Raw genomic sequence first — 9,618 nt, 5'->3', positions numbered from 1 at the left:
GACAGGTCCAGAACTACTCTCAAGACGTTCAAATTCTTTTTTGGAACCGTGAACAGGCGTCCTTGAAATTTCAATGTTCGCACTCTCTTTATGGCTTTCTTCTTTAGTAGGTCTTTCGTGTACTCCTCTAAGATTGGAGTGGGCTTCTGGAAGAAGGTCACTGTTGGGGGTGGAGAACCCTGTGACCACTTCCAGCCCAGGCCTTTGGAGACTATACTGTGGGCCCAAGGACTGAAGGTCCATTGGTCTCGAAACCGGTATAGTCTCCCTCCTACCTGATCTATCTAATTAGTTGGGGTTAAATTTCGCCCCTCTTCCTCCTCGGGAACCTCTGGCTCTAGGTCCGCCTCGTTGACGGAACTGACCTCTAGCCCTGTTGCTTTCGGGTTGCCTAGGGTATCCTCGAAAGGACCCTGAGGCTTTGAAAGCTTGATTGAAAGCAGGGGAGGTCATCCATGTGGCCATAGAAGCAGGTTGGGTACCTTGAGGGGCCGGAACAAACACGATCTGTTGCGGAGGGGCGGCTTTGGAGGTAGACGGAGTCGAAGACTGTGGACCAGGAGATTGGCGATTCTTGCCACGACCGGTTCTATATGGGGTGTAGAATCTCTGCTTCTTCTTTGAGAAAGGTTGCCTCATAAATGGCTCAAACTTTTGTTTGCTAGAGAGGCCCCATCTGACTTGGAGGTTTTGGTTAGCCCTCGCAGTGTCTTGGAGGACTTTATCCACCTCTTCCTGAGGGAAAAGAGTTTTACCCCAACAGGAAGAGGAAATAAGTCTGTTAGGCTCGTGCCTAATAGAAGCCTCGGCGAGAACGTGTTTCCTGTAGTTCGTTCTCGCAGTCCAAAAGTCATGAAGGTCTATTTGAAAAGTCTGTAGAAGACTTTTCGCCAGTACCCGAAAGATTGGTTCCTCACTATAAAGGGAAGCTATCAACTCATAGGATACCAGAGAGTTAAGTGATCTTGCTAGCCTATTCCTTGTCTCAAACTCTGTTTTCAGCAAGTGATCCGGGAGCTTGGGGAGTTTCTCTGAAAAGAGGGAGGAGGCGCAGTCTGGGTCGAGTTTACCCACAGTAAAGGTTGCCGGGGCATCTTGCCAAAAATCGCTTGGGGTTGGCACAAGGAAAGAGGTGGGGTCCGTCTCCTTAAGGGTTGGCATAGGGATGCCGTCCTTGATGGCTTGGACGTTCAACTCCACTACTTTGTAAGTAAGAGGAGCCGGGATAGTCGGAGGTGATGTAAAAATGGTGTAAGAACCTTTGTGGGGGGTCAACTTAGAGTCTCCTTTGGCACTTTGTCCATCCGGACGAGGGCATGTTCCTTCAGGCGAACGAACCCATTGAAAGGAAACTGGAGATCAGGGGGGTAGAACTCCAGGTCTTCCAAAGGGCGGGTACCCAAGCCTTCAAGAGTCAGGGTGCCGTCCAAGTAAGGAGCATGTCGAGCAAACCGCCAAGGGTTGTTCTTATCGAACAGCGGTAGCTTTAACGTGTCAGGGCCTACGGGCGGAGCCGGTTGCGATCCGGAACAGAGAAGACTAGCCACCATGTCCTTGAGCTCCGTCATTACAGCAGAGTGCTTCTCCAGTTTTGACTCCACCATTTCTTGTACCATAGACATGGTTACAGGATTAGACGAATAGGGGTCCGAGGAGCTACCCGCAGCTGAAGCCTTGGCTTTAGCGGACTTACCCCTCTGTCCTTTAGAAGGAGGAGGGGTTTTTGACATCACTGGGATGTCGGGAGCTGAGGAAGGTCCAGGGACCGGTGACATGGCTGGAGGCGAAGCCGGATTAATGGGTTTGGCTTTGGGTTTTTTAAGTGGCTTAACCTTGGGGCGGACCGACAAGGAACCTTCCCAAGGAGAAGCCAAAGGCTTGTCGAAGCCGAGGAAGGAAGAGGAAGAGGAAGGAGTAGGGGAGAGAAAAGAGTCTGCCAGATCCTCAACACCACTTACCTGCTCGTCCATCGGCTCGATGTGTATGTCCAAAGCGGAGACGTCACCAGAAAGTTGGTGTTCTTCTTCAGAGGGCAAGGCCGCTCTGATAGCTTCGATCAGGGGAGTAGCCAGTTCGGTAGGTACGGCGGACGAGGGAGATCCAGGGAAAAGCCGGGAGGCCATGTCCCCGTCCAGCAGGTAAGGGCAGCCTTGAGGGGCGTTCCTCCCAAAACCTGAGACCCAGGTCCAGAGGCTGGATCTGTCCGTCTTGAGAGAATCCTCATCAGCCTGAAAGAGGAGGGTAACGTTAGAACGAACTAGAAAGGAACGGAATAAAAACAGACTCAAGTTAAAATCAATTTATAAATAATTGAACTCGTCTATAAACGAAGAAATCTCAAAACATCAATAACAGTATGAATGGTACCATTGAGAAATCTTACCTCATCATTGAGGAGAAGGGACGAGAGCTCATAGCAGAGCGAGCAAGACTCCGGGAACCAGACCATATATGGGGTCTGGCCTGCTTCCTGGGCGAAGGAGATCGCACAGTGGCCATGTGACCGGCAGACGTCATGGCCCATCTGTAAAGGTCGCCGAGCAGCCCTTGGAGGCACAGCGAACTTTCTGTAATATAAAGAATTATATAAGTACATGAACTCCCGGAGGCTCTAACTTAACCTAAAGGTTAGGTAAAATGCTTAACAGTAAGAGCTAAGGTTAAAAGGGGGTTCTATATGATGTGTATTAATAGGTTCGTGAATATATAGGGAGTCGGAGCTCCTCCCTAATTACTGCATCGAGAATAGGATATGATTTAGAAAGGGGGATACTCCGTAGTGCGCCGGAGTTCCGGGAGCGTGGATTTACGAGGAACCGGGGCTCCTGAGTAATTACTGTAATATACATTGAACTTAAGCGTAGTGGCAAAGATGGAAAGCTCCGTAGTGCGTCGGAGTTCCGGGGGGGGGGGGGGGGATATGGCCCTTGATTATATAAAAGATCTCCGGATAAGATCTCTGGTAGGGAGCCTACCGGAGAGTAAAAAGGGGGAGGGGAGAATAGGGGTTTGTCGTGTGACGGGACCGTAGCCGGAGTCAAGGTGCTGAGGGGCATCGAGGGGAGGGATTCCCAGTCGAAGGGGAGCACCGGAGTAATAGGAAAGTAATGTGTTCCCAGCTCAAGTACGGTAACGGAAAACTATGGCGGAGTTCCGGAATAGCAAGGTCCAGACCCAATGCCCAGGCCGGAGCGGGGAGTAGGGTGGGACTATGAGGGAGGGGGAACAACGTGGCGGCTCGAGAGCAGGCCAAGCTAACCTAGAATAGGAGACTCTAACACGACAGGGCCTATGTAAAATAATCTCTAGCCTAGTAGAAAGAACAAAGTAACCTGCTAAAAATTAATTATCAATAATTGAACTTGTCTATCAACGACAAAGAATAATCCCAGAAGGGGAGAGATAGAGAGGGGGAGAACCAGTATCTGTGAGGAAAATATTCCGAAACAGTAATGAAACAGAAAACGGGAAACTCCAGCCTCTCACACTCGAAGGTTACTAAGCTCGATCTAGAATGAAACACGAACCCACTAAAATCAAGTAACACATCTGTCCGTAAAGTACAAAATAAATATGCAACGAAGAATAGCGAAAGGGGAAAAAGGACACTCTGAACGGATGAAAGTACGAAGAAAAAACTCGTAAAGAGTTAACACCAACCCGCTGGGTAGGGTGCTAAACTATAATAAAACCCTGAACGCTATTCTTCGTTAACACAAGAAACGGACTCGGAAGCGACTCACAAGTACTTAAAAGTAAAAACAGCGGTTCTAAATGAATGGCACAGGGCCAATTAATCTAACTTAAGATTAAAAAGAACGCACTAAACACATGCAATATGAAATAAGGCGTACAAGCCCGGGTCAAAAATAATGCCAAAACAATCTATGGTACTTGACATTGGTGCAGGTGGAAGGAGAGCTTCAACCATGGCGAAGAAATCCAAAAAACAGGGTAAAAAAGCGCACACAAAAACAAAGGCAGCGTCGCAACACGAGTCCAAAAAGAAGGATGAGTAAATGGCGCTCGAGTCGAGCGTCGGTGGAGTGGATCAGGTTGGTTTGGTTAGTGCCGCTGTAGCGGCTCATCCCTTATTGGCGAAGGAATTATCTAAATGGAAGACGACCTGTGAATAGTGGTGTTCACACGCCCTATCTTTATACACGACGCCCTTAGGGTACTCGTGCGAGGGTAGTAACCTCTGCATTCCATGCTTTAACTTTCTCTGGTATATTTGGAAGTATTTATATCAGAAAAGTGACAAGAAGAACCTTTTCACCGGGTGTCACAGGTCGACCCGGAAAAATATGAAATATAAAAATAAAAGAAATAAATAAGCTAAGTTAGGTTAAAGTTCACTTAGTGTAAGTTAGAATAAGTTACGGTAGTGTACGTTTATCGTAGTTAACCTCTCTACCTCCTCACCGCCCGTCCGTCTCCTCTCTGCGTAGCAAGACCAACAACACCTGCGCTGGAGTTTCTAAGGTAAAGTAACGCTAAAAACCCGTTTCTTATTTATCATGTTTTGATAATTATTCTTTTTTACATGTCTATTATCTAAATTAGTGTGCATTATTATCATGGGTAATTATGTGTAGTAATTTATTAAGGAGTTATAATAGGTTTTTGGGCTCAACCACGGATTAATCCTATTTAAAGGTCGCTCATGAATGGCAGAGGCAAGGGACAGTGACATTGCCCTAGCAATCAGGACAATGCCCTAGAGACTGACCATATATTATATGATCAACGCCCAAGCCTCCTCTCCACCCAAGCTAGGAACAGGGAGGGCCAGGCAGTGGCTGCTGATGACTCAGCAGATAGACCTATAGGCTCCCCCAAACCCCCCCAACCTTAGCTCACAAGGATGGTAAGGTTGCAGACACTAATGGCACCAACGAGTCTGAGCGGGACTCGAACCCCCGACTGGCAAACACCAGGCAGAGACGTTACCAATTCGTTTCGACATCCGAACATTTTCTACATCCGAAGTCGGTTGTGGAACGGATTAAATTTATATGTAGAGGTACCACTGTACGTCTGGTGACGTCATATTTCTATCGGAAGGCATGCCGGCAAATTGTGTGATTTCCTTTTGATACTTTACTGAGTATTATTAGTATTCCCATTATGGAGACACTGCATAACAATACCAAGTATATCTAGTACTGTCTGACTGGCCAGACAGTACTACGTTGGATCCTTCTCAACGGTTATGGCTCATTTTCCCATTGCCTACACATACACTGAATAGTCTGGTCTATTCTTTACACATTCCCCTCTGTCATCATACACATGACAACACTGAGATTACCAAACCATTCTTCCTCACTCAAGGGGTTAACTATTGCGCTCCAATGGTTCAGTGGCTACTTTCCTCTTGGTAAGGGTAGAAGAGACCCTTTATCTATGGTAAGCAGCTTTTCTAGGAGAAGGACACTCCAAAATCAAACCACTGTTCTCTAGTCTTGTGTAGTGCCATATCCTCTGTATGGTCTTTCACGGTCTTGAGTTCTCTTGCTGGAGGGTACACTGGAGCACACTATTCTATCGCATTTCTTTTCATCTTTTTTTTTTTTTTTTTTTAAGTTTTTATGGTTTATAGCTGAGATTTGTTTTAATATTGTTACTCCTCTAAAATATTTTGATTTAATTGTTAATTACTTTTGTTGTAGTTTATTTATTTCTTCATTTCGTTTCCTTACTAGGCTATTTTCCCTGTTGGAGCCTTAGGGCTTATAGTATCTTGCTTTTCAAACTAGGATTATAGCTTAGCAAGTAATAATGATAATAGTAAGGTAAAATAAGAAATTCCGTACAAAGAGTGTACGTGTCGGTAACTTCCTTAACCTTAATTGGTGGGGCAAGGATACAGCTTAAAAAGTAGGATCTCAATGTCTATTTAGAGTAAATATACAAGATACTTGGGACACAAGAGAAGATAACTTATCAGCTAAGGGGACGAAGACAAACAGACTGCATCATGGGAACACAACAGATGAGTGTTGCCAATGCTGACTCAATAATGTTACCATATCATATCAATAACATTACAGGAATTAATGTAATGATAAGCAACATCTGAAATAATGGTTGAAAGTACATAATACGGTTAATAATACGTACAATAATAATAATCCTGATAACGCAGTAAATGATACATACAATAATAATAATCATGACAATACTGGTACATGTGAAATGTGTCTTTTCATGTACCTACACCTCCCTCCCCCTCACGCTTGTAGGGCATTCTCGAGTGGACTCCTTTTCTATGAGTCTTTGGGAAGGACATGGATTCACAGGAGGAATGGTGACTAAGGACTCTCTAGGTCCTGGCAAGGGGCCACAGGGACATAGAGAGGGGTCACTAATAGTGGATGGCACTGGACAAAGAAAATGGCGATTACGCCACCACACACGACCACTAGGGAGACGAATTTGATAGTCTCTTGACTTGTCCCAACGATGAGAGGTCAGGTCTAGAATCCGAACTTGCTGTCCGACGCTCAACTTGGGCAGGGAATGGGCATGCTGGTCATACTGGGTCTTTACCTGGTCGTAGCGGGCAGCAGCACAGCGGTCAAAGTCTTCACAGATTTGGATGGGCAGGAATACATGACCTGAGAGGACGGCCATACAGGATTTGGCAGGGGAGCGTCCTGTAAAGTTAGGAGTATTCCTGAGTTCCAGCAAGCCACGATCATAATCTTCATTATTGATGTTGCCAGACGGGGCTGTTTTCAGTATGAGGTGCTTGATTGACTTTACAGCAACTTCGGCATGACCATTCGATTGTGGGTAGTGGGGTGAGGTTACCATGTGTCGAATTCCCCATCTCTTCATAAAATCCTTGAACTCTGCGCTGGTGAATTGCGGCCCTCCATCTGTCCTTAGGCAAAGAGGAACACCAACCTCACGGAAGTAGCGGCAGAAGATCCTGATGGTGTTAGAAGCGGTAGTATCGCCTTTGCAGGGGGCGACAACAGGCCATCCTGATAAGCGATCGACGACGACTAGGAAAGACTTCCTTGCAACAACAAAGAAGTCAGCTGAAACTGACTCAAAGGGTCTTGTTGGATTGTCATCATTCAGTAGAGGTTCCTGCTGCTGAGATGGCTGCAATGTCTGACATGCCTCACAAGCTCCTACTGTATTGGCGATGTCAGAATCAATGCCGGGCCAGAAAACTGACTGCCTTGCTCTGCGCTTAGTTGTTTGCTGTCATGCAAGTGGGACAAGGTGCGGCGACGAAGGGCGGCAGGTACAACAACTCATGCTCCATACAGGACGAGGTCACCAATGGCATAGAGATCTGCACGTTGTTTCCAATATGGGAGTAAGGAATTGTGCAGGTCATATCTGTTGCGAGGGAATCCTGATGTGACGCAATTGAGTAGACGTGTATACGAAGGATCTGTTCTCGCTGCATCGCGAAGATCCTGAAGTATCCGGTCGGCATCCTGAGCTGAAGACTTGTCTGAAAAAGTAACGGTGCTCATGGCTATGACAGTTCGAAGATGAGCAGCAGAAGAAGCACCCGAGATTTCGTCCTCCTGTGTGGGGTGGCTGACTAGGGCTCGAGACAATGCGTCTGGAACACAGAGCAACTTCCCAGCACGCCACACAGCTGTAAAGATGTAGGACGAGGTCTTCTCCTTGAGGCGCTAGAGACGAGAGTTCTTGGTGGCATCCAGTGTATAACTGTTCAGAATAGGGATGAGGGGCCGGTGATCCGTCATCAGAGTAAAGTGCTGTAGGCCAGCTAGGTATAGCCTACACTTTGACATTGCCCAGACAACGGCTAGCATCTCGTTTTCTGTGTATTGGTGAGAAAACGAGAACTACACGGAGTTAGACGCAGGTGTCCATCACCATGGTCCTGCAGGAGAGCATATCCAATGCCGTTGAGGCTTGAAGCGTCCATCTGAAGAACGACGGGTAGGTCTTGGTCAAAGAGGGCGAGAACTGGTGGACTGGTGAGGGCTAACTTGACACGTTGAAAGGCTTCATCATGGTCAGAAGTCCAGACGAATGTTCTCTTGGGACTCATAAGGGGGCGTAGAAGTTGGGCTGCAATGGAGATGTCAGGCGTAAACTCTGCTAACTGGTTGACCAATCCCATAAACGATCTGAGGTCCGTCAGGTTGGAAGGGGTCGGAAAATCCTTGATCGCACTGACTTTCTGGTGGTCGGCTGAGATGCTGTCTCCTGAGAGTGTGTATCTGCAGAAGTTCACAGAGGGGGCAGCGACCACAAATTTGTCCTTGTGGAGTGTGATCCCGAAGTTCCGACACCTGGTGAGCACTTCGTGGATACGATGAATGTGGGTATTGTAGTCTTCGTCGTAGAGAAGGAGGTCGTCTATCACCTTAACACAGTTTTGGACACCTTGAAGGGCCATATCACCTCGCAGGCAGAAGGCATCTCCAGTAGCTGCGAAGCCCATCGGTCCTCTGCAATGTATGAACCGACCATATGGCGTAATAAAGGTGGTTAAATGACGATCTTCTTCAGACGGTTCCATCTGCCAGTACCCGTAAAGAGCATCAGCCGTAGTGAAGAAACAAGACTTCCGGTCCACACTATGAATAGCCGTGTAGGGTGTGGGTGAAGTGTGGGCTGGACGAGAAACTTGGCTGTTGAGTTTGGTTAGATTGACGGTGATACGTACACCTGTTCCAATCTTAGCGACGACGACGAGAGGGTGGCACCAAACTAAAGGGTTATCACCAGCTGGTTTGATTATCCCTTGTGCCACCATAGAATCAAGCTCTTCTTTGACTTGGTCCTTAAAAGCAAATGGAATCTGTCTTGGGGTGTGGATGGCGAAAGGCACTGCACCATCCTTTAGGTGGTCTACTTTGGAGACCAACACATTTTTAAATTCCCGAAGAAAGAATTCCTTGGCTGCTGAAGGTGATGTAGTTGCTGAAATGGGCAGCTCCTTGCATCTATTGACATGTTTGACTTCTAAAATGGATTTGGGGAAGTCGGGAGATATTATGGACAGTTCTTGGTAATGGCCATAGGATAAAAGTGGAACTTCCACATTTTCGTGAACCTGAATCCTGGTAAGACATGATCGCTTGCCTAAGGTAAGGGTAGCTTGTAATATACCCAGAGCAGGTGACATCGGAGATCCATCCGCTGTGAACGTCACATTCGGCGGAGGTGGTTGCAAGCAGCTCTTGGTGATACCCATGGTGTAACATCTTGATGCGAGAGTTAATATCGCCAGATGACGAAAGGGCACAGATAGGATTGGGTGTCTTGGAGATGGTGGAAGGCGATCCTAAGCAACGACAGCTGGTCCGCGAATCTTAATATTTGTTGGAGACTGCAGAGGCACTGCTGTTGCTTGAAGATCTGTTTCGATGACCATTTTTCTTGTTATCCTTGCAGCATTTATCGAAGTGCCCAATACGGTGACAATGACGGCACTGGACTTTGCTGGCAGGACACTTCAACGTCCTGGACCAATGGCCAACACGGTCACAGTTTTTGCACGTACTGTTAGCAGCAGGGCATTCATCAGGTTTTTGCTGACGGGCACAATACTGACATAAAACGGCTGGCTTTGAGGACTTCGGCGAAGTTGGAGACTTCCCGCATGAT

Source organism: Palaemon carinicauda, chromosome 25, assembly GCF_036898095.1.
Source record: "Palaemon carinicauda isolate YSFRI2023 chromosome 25, ASM3689809v2, whole genome shotgun sequence".
Taxonomy (NCBI): Eukaryota; Metazoa; Arthropoda; class Malacostraca; order Decapoda; family Palaemonidae; genus Palaemon; species Palaemon carinicauda.
This window is presented reverse-complemented; position numbering follows the sequence as displayed.